General features: G+C 40.0%; 1 protein-coding gene across 6 annotated transcripts in view; it reads right to left on the minus strand.

Moving 5' to 3' along the window:
- The window catches only part of phka1a (phosphorylase kinase, alpha 1a (muscle)), a 126,313-nt gene that overhangs the window by 48,144 nt on the left and 58,648 nt on the right, over window positions 1-19,521 (minus strand). The window lies entirely within an intron of this gene.

A 19,521-nucleotide genomic window follows, 5' to 3' on the forward strand; every position in this document is an offset into this window, starting at 1 on the left:
AAAATGATCAGAACCTCTGACACTGTTTTTTTAAAAATTTTATTAAAGAATTACAAAAGAGTTTACAGAAAAACAGTTAACATTTACAGCTGTATACAACAGCAATTTTACAAGGGAGAGGAGCAGCAAAGCCAGGCCCCAAACCCTGCCGTTCAACCAGTTTACAGAGAAAGGAGGACAAACCCGAAATCCCAGTTTCAAATATGAAAAGACTTCAACAATGATATTTGTACATGAGACAATCCTGTTACATAGCAAAGTGCAGACAATACAGACCCAGCAAGACCCCATCCCTCCCACCTTCCGGCCACTCTAAGGCAGCCCGCCCCTACACACCTTCTGGCTCTCGGTCCACCCCATGCCCCTTCCAGTTCTCGGTCCACCTTGACACACCTTTCAACCACCTCTAGGACAGCCTGCCCCGGTACCCACCTGGGATGACAGCAGTCAGGACGGCCTACCCACCTTCCGGCTTCACTAAACATCCTCAGCACATTTCGACCACCTCTAGGACAGCCCGCTCCAGTACCCACCTGGGTGACAGCGCTGAGGATGGCTACCTGCCTTCTGGCTCTCGGTCTGCCCCTATATACCATTGGGCTCTCACCCACCCCGATGTGACATCCGGCCAGTGGGCTATTCTGACACAACTTCCAGCCACCTCTAGGACAGGCCGTCCCCTTCCCAAGGACAACAGCGTGCAGGGTAGCTGTTAGGATATTATAGAAGCCCATGAGAGGACAGAGATGTAGTTACTTCTTAGGACATTGGGGGCGCTGTGAACCTATAGTTTAAAATGATGACCAAAGTAATTTTTAATTCTGGGATTATTGCCATAACAACTAACAAAGCTGATGTTCAAATGAAAGAACATCAGCAAGGTCAATTTTGCCTGCTAAACTAAGTGATTAGATTAAGGTAAACTATGTGATAAAAAGACTAGGAAAAATGTCTCGATCATAGTAATTCTTTGTGTCCATGATACAGAATGTTCCTAATATATGTAAAGCCTTTGTAAAAATGTTTCCAGAATACATAGAACCTTTGTTTGCAAATTATACCATTTTGAAGAAGGCTTTTGTTTGTGAAAGATCACGTTGCATGAATTGAGATTAGAAAATAGTATAACTAATGGAGCTTATCGATAGATTTTCAGAACTTGTACATTTTCTCCAGCGAATCACTCGATCTTTCGTGCTTCGCTGTAACAGCTAAGTTTCTGCTGCTAAATAAACGTACCTGCTTTTTATCAAATAATTGGGTAAGTGTGGTCACTCCTTAAAAGAACACGCTTGGACAAATTCCGTCCTTACAGATGGTGACCCTCTCAGTGGAGGAGGAGACCACAGGTTGGCAGATTGGGAGGCAGACAAATTTTTCGGCCGAAACTTTAAGGTGAGGAAGCGCCTGTTACATCAAAAGCTTCCAGTAGTTAACTCTTGAGTTAGACATTTGTCTGTCTTTTTAATCCTCACCAACTTGAAATTGAATTGATTTGGACACAAAGGTACAGAATCTTAGCTGGTAAGACACTTTAAATCTTCTAATGTTAATTTCTCTCCGATGTTAAAATTCTTCTAGGTGAGGGGAACCGCGGACCCCGTCGTGCACACTAAAAATTCCTAGAAGTGAGGAGTCTCCGCCTTTAAAATTCTTCTAAGTGAGGAGTTTGGTTAACTCCGACGCGCTGGTGTACACTGAAAATTCTTAGAAGTGAGGAGTCTCCGCCGTTAAAATTCTTCTAGGTGAGGGGATTAGCTATCTCTGCCGTGCAAATGTAAAAGTCCTAGAAGTGAGGAGGGAAAGTGTCGTAGAATTTGTCTCCGCCAGTTTAAAATTCTTCCAAGTGAGGGGTTTGGCTAACCTTGATGCGCAAGTGTACACTAAAAATTCTTGGGAGTGAGGAGACTTGCAATAGGAATTAGTCTGAACCGTTTCCTTGTAGGGATTTTTTCCGCTCAGACTTCTATTCTTAAAGACGTACTGTTTTGAAAGCGAATCCCAATAGGGAAAAGAGTCAGATGATTGAAGTGGATATCTGAATTTGTATGTTTATGTAAGTATGTGATAAAGGGGCCGGCCAGAATAGGAAGAACGAACGGAAGCTGCTAATATAAATGACTATGTGTATGTATGAGTAAAAAATCTATTCGTTATAAGAGAGAGAGAGTCTCTGGGTGTGTAAAATCTGTGTGTTTAAGTATTTTTAAGTTTGTAAAAATCTGTGAGAGTAAGAGAGTTTGTGTGTTTGTGAAGAACTAAGTGTGAAATTAAGAAACTGTGTGTCATATCTCAAAAAGAGAGAGAGAATTTTACTGCTGCAAGCTTTATCAGTGTGTCTGTCTGTGAGCAGAAGGCTTCTCAGCTAACAAGCAGTTTAACACTTTGTGCTCTGGCTTGAATTCATCTGTTTGTTAATGGTTTTATGTTTGAAACTTGTTGTTTGTCATTTGATTCAGTGTGCTATTTTTTTTTGATTGTAATTTTATGAATACTTAACGTGATTTTCTTTCAGGATAGAATTTTAATAGATATTGAGAAAAGAGAAAAGATTAGTTGGTAACTGATAAGGTTAAACCCCATTTTTTGAGAGAAAATTTTATGTTTAAATGAAAGTAGTATAAGGTGGACAGCAGAAAAATTTATTTTTGACAACAGCTTACAGTGAAAAAAAAGGAGAAAGTGTCAAAGAAAGATAGAAACAGAAACAAGGGGGGGGGGCAAGCTTAGAGTCAGATAAAAGAAAATAAGATGGAGGAATTAAATTATGGACCACCAAAATTGCGCCACTTCAGGACAGAATGTCCTGGAGTTCCCTGGTGGAGACTCAGTCTAGGTGGGAATACTATTGGACTGTGTAGCTTTACAGAAAGAAACTTTAGACCTAGTCTTAGGACAGGCTTTAAATCAAAAAGAACTTATTATAAAAAAGATTAAGGAGACTTTTCAGAATGTTACATTAATGACTAGAGGGTCTCCGAGAGTCTCCTAATACTTTAGTACGCCAAGTGATTGACTTGGGCAAACCCCCTACCAAGGGGATAAGTAAGGACACGAATGAGTCACTGGGGTGGAAGACCAAATTTGTGGTAACTTTTACACCACAATGGGATTTGAACTGTTTGGTAGCGTCTGTGTACATCCCCCCGGAGTTAAAAAATAATGAGTCCAACCCATCACCTGTAACGACAAACCCAATAACACAGACAGGGAAGGTTTTAGAAGACGTTAAGAAACTTATTGAAAAAATAATACATTTAAAGAGGGTCAAAGAAAAATACAGAATCTGGATAAGAATCTTAAGCTGTGGAGGAGCAGAAACTGGTTCCCCGCAGATGACCAACTGTTTTTTACAGCTGCTGATTTTGACGAATTTCAATCAAAAATTCAAGATAATTTGACAGAGAGAAAAGAGGAAGCAAAGGAAAATGTTTTTAGTAAAATCAAATTGTCAACGAAAGTAGATGATGAGGACGTCGATCTACGGGAATTATTGGCACGATTCCAGAGCCACTTACTAACGCTGCCCACTATTGAGACTGCAGAGTTAGCTGGGGATAGACAGGGCAGATTTGATTATGTTCTATTATAAAAAAAGTTTTCCATCCGACTATTCCAATGTTCTTATAAATATAGAAGAGACAGTAGGTAATCGTGCTCAAAATTTATCACACCAGGTAACACGTTGGAAAACAAAATTAATATTTCAAAAAAAATATCTTGTTTAGAGTGCATCTTATTGGATAGGGTCCAAAAAGCTTGGGATGTCTGTATTGTGGGAATCAGGACAGTAAAACAACTAAATTAATATGGAATTTAGTAATCAGTTATGAAATACAAACTGATTTTAATAATTAATGTTCTAAATTAATAATTGTTGATTCAATTTCAAAATATAGTATTAAAGCTGCAGATAAGGATTATAAGCGAAGCAATTTCTAGTCCAGATATTACAGTATTTTTATTATGGGATTCGGCTATAGCTCAGACACTCTATTTTGCGTGAGTAAAGTTTTTAAAACATTACGAAAAAAAAAGCTTTGAACTTTGGTATAATTACTGAACCTATAAAGTTCCCTTTTATGTACTCCCTGTGTCAGTTCATAGCAAGTACAACTTCCAAATAAATTGTAAATATGTTTTAATGTATATATTTTTATGGTTTGGCAGTCATTGACTTTCAATTTTTTTTCTTTTCTCTCTGGTTTCCATTGCCACTGGTGTGAGAATTGCTTGTGGTTTATAATGATTTTTTTTCCATAGACTGTGGCTCCCAGGTGTGTGTGTGTGTGTGTGTGTGTGTGTGTGTGTGTGTTTCTATTTGGACGAGGAACTCCCTTTGAGTTTAATTCACAGTTGTATAAGCGACATTGAGATATTTTTAAAATTAAAACAATATAGAGCCAAAATGTGTAGTGCCCTGGATCCAGTATTATGTTGACAGTGACTTCATGGTCAAGTTGCAGACAGAGTTAATTTTTCTTTTAACCAAAATAACAAACTGAAGTTTCAGAACAAACAGAGATAGATAGAGAAAAATGGAAGGTGAAGGAGGCAAAGGGAAGAGGAACCAAGAGAAGGACGGATAGAAGGATTGCGAGAAATAAGGGTTAGGGGTAAGGATACTCACAAAAGACTGTGGAAAGAGAGGGAGAGTGTGTGTACAGCTAGCAAAACAATTAACACCTTATGGTTTGGTTTGAATGCACATTTGTTGATGATTGAATGAGTACGTTTTATTCACTGAAGCTTGAGTTCCAGGATTGTTTTAAATGTGAGTTTTATGAAAACTTAACATGATTAAACTGAGTGTCTAACTGTCTTTTTCTTTTATCTTTTTACATACAAAATATGTGAAGGTCAGTTGAAGTTTAAGTTCAACAGTGAGTAGTTGTAAAAACAAAAACTTCCATGGTTATTATCTGTGACCTTGGATTCGACCATTGTGCATGCGTTAGAAGTTTTTAAACTGGAATTGACAAATTGTTGTAAGACATCTCTGATTAATTTAAGACCTAAAGTATTTTAATTGAGTAATGATTGACCAGCAGTACTTAAGAAAACTAATTTTGGATCTAAAATGGGGAACTAAAACTGATTGATCACAATGGTCTTCAAAATTGGTAACTGTATGCATTTTACATTTTGAAAATTGAATACTGGATAAATGGACGTAAATATATAAATATGCTTACAAGTTAGTTACAGGCATTAAAGTAAGACAAGCATGAATTGGTAAATTGGTGTTTAAGGATATGGGAATCTAAGGACATTGCAATATTTCTCAGAATAAAGGAAAAGGGAAGAACGTAATGACTTGTAACTTTGGAAAGTACCGATAGGAGACGAGGAGATTAGGTGAGTCTGTGTTCCCCTCACTAGTGGGGAGGTCAGAACATATAAGAGGAAATAACGGTCTTGGTTGAGAATTTGATAGGATTTTCAGAACAGATTAATCTATGATAAAAACCCAGTATGTATATGTGGGCTGGTTTAATATCTAATTTAAATACACTATTTACTAGGGAAAAAAGGAAACTTATATGGGGATACTGGAGCGCTCGTCTGTTGAAAGCATTGTGTTACGGAAAGTGAAACCTGCTGCTGTTCTTTCCTCCCTCCCCCTCCAGATAGTCTTCTACTTCAATGCGTTTTGTTATTTTTTATATTTTCTCGCCACATTGTAAATAATTATCAGGCTATTCACAAAGTGACTGGAATGATGTATCTTTTGTTTGTGTTAACAAGACATTTGCACCATCCGGAGTTGTTCCCAGTTTATCAAAATATTCAAACAGCATTTTTTTTTCTCTCAATTTAATATTTAGTTTTGTGGGGGAAGTTTAGTAGGTCTCTATGTCTGTCTTTTCTAAGACCTGCAGGCAAGCATTTTTACATGATCCATCGTGCTACTGCTTTAGCCTCAGTAATCAATGATTTTGAGATGCCAATATTCTGCCATCGGTTTTGCTTAGATTCTAAGCTGAGCTTATTGCGTGGAATAGGTGTTGAAACTCTATCTATTCAAGCTTCGCACTCTACAGTGAATGAAATCATTATGGTATCAATTTTGCTAAATGGTTTATTTTCACAAGGTTGATTCGAAATTTAGTTCTAGAGGGAAATGGGATTTTCTGAAGAGGAATAAATTTTAAGTCTTAAGGATGCTTGGATGATGAGTAATATTATATTTTTGTATTACAAAGTCTGGATTTAAATTTCTGGTTGTTTTATAGTACTTTTCACAGCTATTCACTAACAGGAGGGATTCAGTCCTGGTCACACAGATTTTGTGCCAATTCCTAATACAACTGTGGTCAAACACCTAATTTTAATTCCACAATTCCAAACCTGGTTATGACGGTTCTAGGAAAGATGAGATAAGAAATCAGATAGATTTTTCCATATTGGTAATATAACACTATGTACTAAAATGTTGCATTTATATTCCTACAGACTTCAAGTCAAGCACTTTCTCTTCATTTTTTCAATTATGCAGATCTGATGGTGGCTAAAACCTTTTAATACTTTGAACAGGTCTTCGTTAATAAGCATCTGGACACATACCTAGTAGGCTGTATAAAGACAGCTATGATTAACTTTAGCTTTTTCATTCACTAAATTTTAGTTGTGGTTAAGAGTAAGGGACTTATTCCCCTTGTTCACTATTAAGTACTGGATATGAATTTAGTACAAGATTTCAAAAAACTGGAAGATGACCCTACCCCTGTTGAAGGAGGAGCTTATGGGTCTGTAATTAATTTGTGAATGGATAATGGGTATGGGTTACAGTACAAATACCAGACGCTAATCTCTTCTGAGATTCAACAACAGATCACAGGTGAATCTTGCCTAGTTTAGTAAATTAGGACTATCTTTCAGAAAGGAGGTGTATTTGCAGTTTTTGAGAAGATATGTAGCTCAGGTTCTAAGTTTACTCACTGAGCTGAAAGGTTTGTTCTTGAACATTTTGTCATCACGCATTGTTAGGAGGGGCACGGAAAGTGTTTGTAAAGAGAGAGAGGACGAGTGACAGAAGCAGAAGGCGAAATTGGCGATAGCTGCGGTTGATGGGGTAATTAGGAGAAAAATTGAAAGCCAATTGTATATAGAATTAGAGTGTAAATCAATCTGCAAATTATATAGTCCAAACTAACTAGCTATCATGGTCACTAGCAGGATCACTAACAAAATTAGATTAAAAAGTTACTTGTTAAAATCAGATGGGGTATCAATATATTACATAAATTTCCAAAACGAGATTTCTGTATTTATCATTATATGATTGAGAAAATCACCAGAAGATTGAATCAGTTACATTTTTTACCTGGTACAGAGCAGACCAATACATCTAGCTTTGTTAATCCATCCTTACAGAATTCTATACTGTATCAATCTCAATTTAGGCGGAAGACGTTTCTACAGTTTATGCCAACAAAACTCTGTCACTGTCCAGCAAGAAGCATGTTTCAAGGGTAGCACAACTAGTTAAATCTCCCTATTGGAGATGGAATGACACGGTATGCTTCTGTGCAGTGTTCCATCACTATTGGCAAAGCTCATACACTAGAAAAGTAAACAAGTCAGACAGAATTGGTGACTTTCTGGCTGCATGTCAGTAGCTTCTGTTGTTGGGGGGGGGGGACCCTTGGTTTACACATCCCTGCTGCTATTTTTATTACCTGTGGTTATTGTTATGTGTGTGCCATGTATCAGGACGCTGATGACACGAACGATTGACCATGACCTGACGAGAAAGGATGACTCAACACCTGCATACTGGTGCTCCGCAGCAGTGCTGAAGGAGCCTGTGAGGGGGGCGGCTCAGGGAAGGATTACGGAATCAGAACCAGAGAGGATGGAGGAGACATGTCTGAGAGAGAAGCGCGGGACAACTTATGATTTTACTTTATAAAAGTATCTCTCATTTCTAATCTTTTTTTCGAGATTCTGACAGTGAAGGCAGTAGTCCAGAGACCCCCTAGTTGTTTATTTTATTTCCTCCTCTCCCGTTACAGATTGGAGACAGTTAAATTTGTGCCTTAATAGTCAGGAATTTTGAAGTGCTGTGTGTCTCAAGGCTTGAGAAACTATTGATCATGCAAGAGATTCCTAAACATCGTCTGGTATCAAGAGCCACTGATCACTATGATAAGCCAGGTGCCACTGCCCTGTATGTTGAAATGGATGTGGATTGCATTGGTCATTGAGCAACGACTGGTTAGCCAATGACGGGTAAGATTCCTCGAGCTGAGGGACAACCTAAGACAGGCACAGTCGCGCATTGACTTTCAGAATGGTGGCCTGTGGACATGTGGTTTTAACGGATGCCTGGCCTTGGCATCTGTCTTGGGAATCTGGACTAGTCTCTGGCTTGCCGAGCAGCAGTTATAAGTAAGTTGTGGACACAGCACATTATATTCACATTGTTTTTGATAAAATAAATAATAAATGCAAGCTATGCGGCTGATTTTGAAGCCGATTTAAATCTATTACAAGAAAATTCGGCATTGTGCCAGTAATATGAAAATCTATTTTGGGATTTCATGATATAGTATAGTGTGACCGGTTAATTGGTGGGTGTACAATCTGGTGTTCTTTGGACAACTGACCTTCACTCTACAAGCATCCAAGCTCATTCATTTTTTTTTTCTATGGTTCTCTACTATTTGTTATCATGCTCATTTATACTTTATGTTTTGTTAATTTTAATAAAGTTTTTGTAGTTCTTTTGATAAAATAAGAATAATTTAGAATCAAATACTAATTGTTGATTTTTTTGTAGTAAGATGCTGCTTAGGGACCCCTACACTCTTAACTGATGTCTCCTTAGAACCAGACGGCCAGGTCAAGATGATATGTTCAGAAAAGCAAAAAGGACACGAAGAATGCGTCCGTAGACACACCTGGCCCCGGTTGCTGCACAATATTGCGTTTGTAACGGTTTATGTTGTTATGGCCTCTGAAGAGGCCAAGGGGGGGAATGTTAGGATATTATAGAAGCCCATGAGAGGACAGAGATGTAGTTACTTCTCAGGACATTGGGGGCGCTGTGAACCTATAGTTTAAAATGATGACCAAAGTAATTTTTAATTCTGGGATTATTGCCATAACAACTAACAAAGCTGATGTTCAAATGAAAGAACATCAGCAAGGTCAATTTTGCCTGCTAAACTAAGTGATTAGATTAAGGTAAACTATGTGATAAAAAGACTAGGAAAAATGTCTCGATCATAGTAATTCTTTGTGTCCATGATACAGAATGTTCCTAATATATGTAAAGCCTTTGTAAAAATGTTTCCAGAATACATAGAACCTTTGTTTGCAAATTATACCATTTTGAAGAAGGCTTTTGTTTGTGAAAGATCACGTTGCATGAATTGAGATTAGAAAATAGTATAACTAATGGAGCTTATCGATAGATTTTCAGAACTTGTACATTTTCTCCAGCGAATCACTCGATCTTTCGTGCTTCGCTGTAACAGCTAAGTTTCTGCTGCTAAATAAACGTACCTGCTTTTTATCAAATAATTGGGTAAGTGTGGTCACTCCTTAAAAGAACACGCTTGGACAAATTCCGTCCTAACAGAGCCCACAAGCCTTCCGGATCTCAGCCTACCCCTACGCGCCTTCTGGCTCCCGGCTGCTCTGACACACCTTCCGAGCACCTCTAGAACAGCCCGTCCCAATCACCCCTTCTCAGGACGACAGCGCTCAGAACAGCCTACCACCATCTGGCTCTCAGGACGACTGGCATCAGGGTGGCCTACCCACCCTCTGGCTTTCGGAACAGCCTACCCACCTTCCGGTTCTCGGGATGACAGTTTTCACGACGACCCGTGAGCCTCCAAGCTCACAGTAAGACCTGCCAGACCCAGGGACACACAAGACAGTGCAGGTGATAGACCCAACAAACAACACAATACAGTTAATTACCGGAAAAAAAAGTCCTTTCTGGGACACAGTCCAAATATATAGAGTCTTCAAAATATAGAGTCCATTCCCAGGAATGGAGTCCACTCCAAACTGCAGAGTCCACCGCTAAAAAAACAGGGTCCACAACCAAGGGCAGAGTCCACTCCTGAAGGCAGCAAATGCACACCCCACAGCACACAGGTGTTCAGTCTCCATGGAGTCCTGGCCCAGCCTTGGAAAACCAGGTCCACTCACAGGAACATAGTGCATTGTACAGATGCAGTTAACTCACAGGGGTTTGATCCACTCCTGAAGGTAAGGTCTTCGCCCAAACTCCAGGATTCAGCAAGTGCTCATCTCCCAGCACACACACAGGTGTTCAATCTTCAGAGGCCCAGTCCCAGGGCCTCTAAACAGCTCCTCTGGTAAAATGTATGTCTTCCACAAGGGCTCAGTCCAAGCACCAAAAACAGTGAAGACTCATACAAAAAAAACAAAGGAAACTAGAGTCCAAGGGCTAAGCCCTACTACAAAATTAACATTTCTCTTTTTACTTTTTGAGAAAAGGACAAAAGAGTAACATTCAGGCTGTAACCAGCCAGTAAAACAACACTCCCCTAATGAGAACTGAGTTACACCTGAAACACATTATGAGCATCAGTTAACAAACTGGCTAAATAATTCAGCCAGTTCAGGAATCAGGTTTCCACCCCCAAAAAGAGAAGCAGAAAGTAACAGTGACATACTGACTGTAACACAGCCAGCACGGAGTCTTTCCCCTAACTTCAGGAGACTCTGAATCTCCTGTTTATATTTGTCAGCCAGGATTCCTGGATTGGACCAGATTAACAGCCCCAATCAGGGAACTCATATTCAATGAGGTCCACCTGGCTGACCTCATTACAATCACTAAATCCCTCCTCCTGAGTCAGAGGACATTGGCTGGTTCTTGTTACTCCTCCTGGGGCATTTTAGCACTGCCTCAGGTTTCTCCAACACAGTCTTCAATATGGACGGCAAGTGGTACACAGAAGTGTCTCAAAAAATTCACTCTCTTCTTCAGGCAGCAAGGCATTAAAGTGGAGACATTCGTCGTGTCTCAGTGTCCAAGGTCGCTTCAATGCTTGACGAAGAGGATGAACAGACAGGCTCTGATAGCCTTTCTGATGGTTCAAAGGAGCCGAGCATGTTTTGCTCCTGCCCGTTTGCAATTTTCATGTGGTCCACATGCTTGTTCAAGACCATTGCACCTACCCAAACCTTATACATCACTGGACCTGACATCACATGACTTTACCTCTTACCTATGCAGGACCATTCTGTGGTTCCTACACTAAACTTCAACCCCTGGAGTAAACTGTTTCTCTTGCTTAGCGTAGTCTCGTGTCCAGCATTGGTGTTCCTCTCCCGGGTCCAGAAAGATCAGATTGAACCGGGTAAGCAATCTTCTCCCCTTTAGCGACTCTGCTGGAGCTATCCCTATAGTTACATGAGAAATAGTCCTAAAATCAAATGGGAACCGGGACAGTTTGGCATCTTGTGAAGCTGTAGGCTGTTTCTTTAAGCCTGTCTTCAAAATTTGGATGGCTTTTTCTGCTGAATTCAGCCTGAAACTCTGGGTAGCACTGCCTTGTCCTCTTTAAGCAGACCTAGCAGGGGTTTGTGGTCCATTATTATTACAAATTTGCCTCTATAAAAGGTATGGTGCAACTCTCTAACTCCAAATATGATCACCAAATCTTCCTTCTCTATCTTAGCCTAATTATGCTCTACATTAGCGAAAGCCCTAGAAGCATCCGTCATTGGGCATTCCTTTCCATGGGGCCACCTATGAGCTAATACTATCCCAATGTTATATAGGGAGGCATTGCATGTCAATACCAGATCTCGCTTGAGACCGTAGTTCGTCAACACCTTAGAGGATGTTGAAAACTATGGCTTGGCTGTGCAACCATTTCCAAGGCTGACCCTTGTTTAAGAGTTGATGCAAAGGTGCCAGAATGGAGGGCAAATTATGTATGAACTTTCCATAATAATTCACCAGCCCAAGGAAAGACCTGAGTTCTGATACAGACATGGGAGCCAGGACACTTTTGATCACCCTCACTTTATCTTCCAACAGATGTAACCAGGGTTTGCAACTCTGTTGCCAAAATAGGTAATTTGTGGTGCCTGGAACAAATATTTTTCCCTCTTAAGGTGTACGCCAGTCTGGGAAAAAACATCTAAAGCCTATGTCCAGTTCTCTAAGTGCTCCTTGTTGGGCTTCCCGATTATCAGCAAGTCATCTAGGTAAATGGCAACCTGGGGTAGATTTTGTAAAATATTCTCCATCATCCGCTGAAACTTTGCACAGGTTGACGATACCCCAAATGGCAGTCTTGTATATTGATACAAACTCTTATGGGTATTAACTGTAGCATACTTCTGGGAATACTCATCTCATTGCAATTGCAAGTACACATGACTCATGACCAGCTCTACATAGAAATCTTTTTTGTGATATTGTGTATTTAGCCAGCTGTGAAAAGCAGTTTACTATTTGTTTAAAATCTCTACAAAGGCAAACAGACCCATCCGGCTTCACAATCAGTATGACTGGTGCTACCCATTCTGCAACCTGGACTTATTTGATGATCTATTCATTTTTCACCTTTCTGATTTCTGCCTCTACTTTTGCCTGTAAGGCGAATGGCACTGGGCAGGCCTCACAGATTAAGTAGTTGCTTCCTGGTCAGCATGTAAAGCGACTTTGGCTTCTTTGATAGTGCAGAGACATTGTGAAAAAAAACACTTTGGGTATTTAATTAGGACTTCACATAGGCAGCCATTTTCTTATCAAAAAATCTGAGCCAACCTGACTGAACCTTTCTCAATCCAATTTCGCCCCATCAAGCTTGGGCTGAGCCTTTTACCACAATCAGTGGTAACTGAACCAGCTGCTTCACATAACAGATCAGAATCAAAGTTATACCCTTAATCTGTCAAAGATCCCCAGTATTGGTTCTCAGTCTAGCAGAGGTCTTGCACAAACTTAAAGGTTGGAGTTTAGAGCGAATTTTGTTGAAGATTGGTTCTGCGATCACTCAAATGGCTGCGCCAGTCTCAACGCCCATCAGAACCAGGTGACCATTTAACCAGACATTTATTTTGATTGATTCTGACTTGCATGTTGCTAAGCAATTTAATTGTTCCAAACCAGACATAGGTGGAATTTCCAGGGTGTTCATTCTCCTGGATACCGGCCTATGAGTTCTCTTATACCACTTGGGTCTCTGAAATTCTTTTGCTGTCTTGAGTCCGCACACCAGTAGGGATCCAGAAGAAAATTTTAACCACTTGTCCAAGGCTTGGCTTTGTCTTGGGGTTTTTCTGTTCAAGATACGTCCTGGGGGGATCCAAGATGGCGGCGGCTCAGCAAGTCTGAATCTATAGTGCTCCTCCCAAGACTTGGGCAAAGTGGGCCACACGCCTCCACCACACTCACCAAATAATTTAAAATAGTTTTTACTTAATGTAATTAGTTGCTCAGTTCTAAATTTGAACAGTCTAGTCTCCTGTAAAAATGACTAGGGGGAAAGGAGCCCGCAGTTCTCAGCAGGCAGGAGCCCCTCCCCCACCCTCTCCAGCTGCATCAGAGGCATCTGCAGCCACCCCAGGGGACTTACCTACAGTGGTGAGCCTCACAGAAATAATCTCTAAACTCGATGTGAAGAGCGACACCTAACTGAAGAGTCCCGAAGCTGATGGAATTCGCTCTCGGCCGCGCTACAAAAGCACGGCAGAGACATCGAGGAAATCGAGCGCCGTGTCGGAGGGGCAGAGCTAAAGGTCGCGATCTCCGAGACCATAGCTGAATCGGCCGTGGATCGGGTCCGGACTCTCAAACAGCAAGTCCGGACCTTAGAGAATCACACTGACGACCTCAAGAATTGAGGTCGTCGAAAAACATTCATTTGCTGGGCCTTCCCGAACGGGAAGGAGGTGGTCAATTTACAGCGTGGCTTCCACAGCTTTTAAATCTGGAGGCTGGATCAGGCCAGGTAGGGGTGGAATGAGCCTATCGGGTTGTAGTGCATGGGCCTGGCTCGAACCAGTGCCCCCGCCCGGTCCTGTTCTGGCTGCAGAGCTACAAAGAGAGGCAGATGCTCTTGGAAGCTTCCAGAAATCTTGGGAAAGATCTCCAAGCCAGGATTTATAAAGGATCCAAGATTATGTTATTTCAGGACTTTTCCCTAACTTTGGTCTGAAAGAGGAAGGCGTCTAACGAAGCGAAGAAGCATTTAAGGGACTTAAACATTCAGTACTCCAGGTGCTACCCAGCTATAATACGCTTTAGCCATGAAGGGTCTGTGTATAACTTCGGATCACTGGAGAAGGCCAAGGAACTCTTGGACTCTCTTAGATCAATTGTAAGAGCTAATTGATGTTGTTATGCCCTCCCTCCACCCCGGTTTACCCTCTTTTTTTCCCCTTTCATTACCTTATTGTTTATTATTATCTCCGGGGGGTGGGAAGAGGGGTTTATTTATTTATTCTTCACTTAGCGATTTTCTTTATAGGCCAGGGAGTCTAGTTAATGTAGATGGTGGGGAGGTGGTTACCTTATCCTATTTTATCTCTGTCCTTAGGAGCGGGGTTATTTTTCCCTGTTATTTTGTATTACTATATTTAATTATTGTTTGCTGAGACTGTAATTTTATAGTCATATATGTTATATAGTCATATAATGGTATTAACATTACCAAATATATCCAGGGTGTTGGTGTCGGTGGGGGGTTGGGTACTCATTGTTAATTCTAGCTCAGTAGCATATTTGAATTTTCTTTATTCTATCGTGGGGTGCCTGGGTCAAGGGTCGGGCACTGGTTGGGAGAGGTTATGATGGGCTTTTGGAAAGGAAGTGATGCTCCCAGGAACAAGGGGGAAAATCTCCGTTTAAATAAGCTTTATTTGTTTTATTTAGAAATAGTTTTTTTATTATGTTGATCTGAGTGTATTAAAGAGCCTTTATTTTTGTGAATTTTATATTCTCTATGTTCGGGATGTTTTGGATAGGGTTTCTTCTCTCGGGAGATCTCGGACTTGCCCGGTGATCATGGGTAATCGGTTGATTAAATGATGCACCTGGAATGTCACGGAGAGTAATTCACCAATCAAAGGGAAGAAAATATTATCAAACCTCAAGAAAGTGTTGATATAGCTCTCCTACAGGAGACAAATTTATTGGATAAAGAACACCTGAAATTACGACAGGGAAGAGATTATTTTCCATCCTCTCTTTCTGTGCAAGGAAAAACATTTTGGTGAACTGGGTGGCTGAGGGCCCTCATGGACTTTCGAGTTGGCACAGAATAATTATGGAATATACTCCCCCCAGACTTCCTTACAAAATATGGTGCATCAGAAAAAAAAACAAATTACTCCATAAAATTTGGCAGTCCTTCTTGAATTACACAAATACAGATATCTCGGTCATCCTAACATGGGCCTTTATTTAATTGAGAGGGGGAACCTGGCTGGTCCGGGGCCTCTTAGGAGAAGAATCCGCACGAATACGGGTTTTATGATTTGATGTTAACACATTCCGAGCAAGTATATAACTACTAATATTTCTGCGTTATCCTTTGTTTTTTTTTCTCTCTTGAATAATGTAAGAGATTTAATCATACACTGGTTAGTTGTAGGTTAGATGAGTAGTTAGTTGAGTTTTGTTTTTTTCTCCACTCGGTATTTCTTTTTTTCTGTTTGATGGATTTTGGTTATTATTTATTTAAGATTTAATTGTATATCAATGTTTATCCTTGGGTTTTTTTTTTAAGTTTTCTTTTGTAAATGTGTAAAAACATGTTAAATTTTCAATAAAAATAACTATTAAAAAAAGATACTTCCTGAGCAAAGCTATGCAATTGCCTTTGCTCAACTGGTGTTCCCCAAGCTCAGTCGGACTGGCGAAGGTGCCCATTTCCATTAGAATACTCTGCAATTCATATGTTCCACTTGCCGCATTTTCTAACAATAAACCCAGTTGTAATGCCTGCTTGAAGTGCAGTTGGTCTTCAGCTACTGAGTGCTTTTGCATGGTTACATCATGAATCCCACATACCAAACAGTCTCTCAGCAGCTCATTAAGAGTTAAACTAAACTCAGATGCCTCTGCCAGTCATCTTAACCTAATCAAAAATCTGGATACAACTCCCTTGGCTCTTGTATTGCCAAGTAAAACCAATAGTATCTCAGAATTAGTAGAAACTTGGAGGTCATAATATTCCTTGATTAAATCCTTCAACTCTTGAAAGGTTTTAGTATTCGGTGTCTCAGGGAAAGGCTCCCAATAACTGAAAAAGCTGTGGGTCCACAAGCTGTTGGGAGAATCACTCGTTGCTTTTCATCTGCCTCAATGTCATTTGCCCAGAAAAAAAATAACGCATTCTTTTCACAACGTGGGCCCAGTCTTCAATTGCAGGATTGAATGAGTCAAGCTTCCCAAATAATGGCATGGTGCCAGCAATGCTTTTCCCAAGTTAAATACAATTGTTGCGAGCGAGTTTCTTTGGGAACATGCTTTACTCTTGTCGCCACTGAAATAACTCCAAAAAAGGTGGTATTCTGTCACTACATCACCCTTTATTTACATATGGAAAGTCCTTGATACTGATCCACCTTACCCTCCTGTTTTTTTTGGGTTTTTTCCCTTTTTTTAAATTAACCCCACACTACTGCCTAACTGCGGTAGTGCTCATTTTTTTTCCCCAGCACCCATATGTGTGCAGGTGAAACCCTCCTGTTCTTATCTGTCAGCCAGGGCTCCCTAGTTGGACCAGAGTAACAGCCCCAATCAGAGAACTCATATTATATGAGGTCCACCTGGCTGACCTTGCCATAATCACTACCACAAGTCTGATCTGCACAATTGCTCAGAAATAACTATTTCCACAATTACTTCATCCAGGCTGCATCCATTTCTATCAGCCTCCTGTTCCCAAACAAAACATTTATTAAGGTTTTACTTGAATGAGTAAAATTAGTTTGGCTCAAGATTGGAGCAGGCTTAACAATGTGGTATTCAGTTTATAGCTACCAATCTCTGATGGTAAAGGGAGTTCTCATTCAAACTTGAACACACATGCTGGCCCCAGATTGATCAGACAAAAAAAATCTCTAATTTAATCAGGATCAGAAGATCCAGATTTAATTGTCATATGAGTACTGCTGTAAATGCATCTTAATTTCAACTCTGAATTCACAGTTCATTAAGGTTTATATTCCTTGTAGCACTGATGTCGTTGCGTAAACATTAGCTGCTTTAGATAAGTATCTTGATGTTTGTCCAAATTGCCTCATCAATAGCAACTCTGTCACCAGATTAGATAACAGATCTTCAAACGGAATAAACTTCTGATCATAAATGTTTTCTTTTAACGGGATTTTTTAAAAAGCCAGCCTGTTACATGAAATACTCTCAAACAAGACAGAAATACAGGCATAGCAATAAATTTCTGCTCTTACATGGGCAGGGATCCCACACCTAAAAATTATTCAGGGTTGCAAAATGGAAATGTGTGCACATAAAATGAGGGCCAGAAACATCTTATGATGGTTGCCCCAGTAATAAAGTGTCAATGGTCACAAATGAATCATTTTCTTTTTTTGGGTAAGGTTTCTGCTATATGTCTGTGCTTTAGTCAGTCCTCAGGAGAGTTGAGGAGAGCACTCGATTTAAATAAGTTTTCAAAAGTAAATATATATTTTGAACACTCTAGATTGATAGCTGCTGCAAAGTATATCACATGAAGACATCTCTGTTTGCCTCTCCACAACCTCAATCAATGCATGGACAAAAACACATTCTGTTCAGATTTAGTAGAATTTGTATTTGTGGAAGATGAAAAATTGGATGAGATGTCAAAATGAGGAAATCAAAGGTTTCAAGCTTGGTTCTCTCAAGAAAAAGGATAATGTTGACAATTCTGATCTTGATACCTGAAGGCCATCTGTTCAGAGTACTCAAAATATCAAAACCTAGCCTTTCAGAATAACAGCCCTTTCTTGTTTGAAATGTCAATATCATATTAATTCCAAATTCAGAATCTTAATACGAATTATCTACATCTGTACTCATTTCTGCTAGAGAATGAGGGATAACATGTCATACAACTGGCAGAAGACAGCTATAAACATCACACGCGGCAAAATGTCAACATGCTCTTCAATTTTTTGAGAAGCCAGAAGTAGCAATATTTCAAGCATCTTCAACCAGTTCCAGTGAAGGAAAATAGAGCAATCAAGACCTCAACAGTAAAAATTTAGAATATTTCCCTTTTAAATGTTTAAATTAAAAAGCATAATATCATAAATCGCCTAGCACAAGCTTAAATAAGCCAGAATGGAATACACATGCACCTCAAGTAAATTCAGTTTGTACATTAACTTCTGCTACAACAGGAAGCAAAGTGAGTTTCCCCATCACATACATTCTTCCTTAAAAGCATAGCCAAAAGTTGGAGCAATAAACGTCATGCCATCTTAAAATGATAAAAAAAAGCAAACCCAAGTATGCAGAGTCCAATCTGCAATAAAATACAGAATCCCTTAATGTGTGATGGTGAGGATTTTCACAACCTACTGAAAAGATATCAATTCCATTTGGCACAACAGTAAATGAAAGAAGGGAAGTTATTCATTTCATTCTAAAATAGAATGGCTGACATTCAGTTCAAAATAATTTCTAAACGTAGAAGGCAACAACTGTGGCTGCATCTTTTATAACATGCCCGATCATAACTTTGATGATTCAATATTGCACATATTACCATCAAACTTCAACTAGATCACAAGCATGTCTTTTTTTTAAAGCAAACTGGTTCTCAACCTGAAAACTGAATATGGGACAGGGGAGAAGAGACCTAGCATAGTTTTGAGGGTCATAGGTGATCCCATTTGAAGAACATGTATACTCAGGGAGAAACTGGAGAGGAGGAGAAAGAGATAGTAGATTGTGACCAGCAATAGAGGGATGGGGTTGATGATACAAGAGGGAAGTGTTTAATGACAGGGAGACTGGTACAAGAGAGGTCTGTCATTACGGGGGTGGAGGAGTTATCATAGAGTCATAGAGAAGTACAGACCCTTCAGTCTAACTCATCCATGCTTACCAGATATCCCAACCTAATCAAGTCCCACCTGCCAGCACCTGACCCATATCCCTCCAAACCCTTCCTATCCATATACCCATCCAAATGACTTTTAAATGTTGCAATTGTACTAGCCGCCACCATTTCCTCTGGCAGCTCATTCCATACACGTACCATCCCCTGCATAAAAAAGTTGACCCAGAGGTCTCTTTTATAGCTTTCCCCTCTCATCCCAAACCTATGCCCTCTAGTTCTGTACTCCCCTAGGTAAACATATTTTGTCTATTTATGCTATCCACGCCCCTCATGATTTTATAAACCTCTGTAAAGTCACCCCTCAGCCTTCGACGCTCCAGGAAAAACAGCCCCTGCCTATTCAACCTCTCTCTAGAGCTCAAATGCTCCAATCCTGGCAACATTCGTGTAAATCTTTTCTGAACCCTTTCAAGTTTCACAATATTTTTCTGACAGG

This window comes from Hemiscyllium ocellatum, chromosome 11 (assembly GCF_020745735.1).
Source record: "Hemiscyllium ocellatum isolate sHemOce1 chromosome 11, sHemOce1.pat.X.cur, whole genome shotgun sequence".
Taxonomy (NCBI): Eukaryota; Metazoa; Chordata; class Chondrichthyes; order Orectolobiformes; family Hemiscylliidae; genus Hemiscyllium; species Hemiscyllium ocellatum.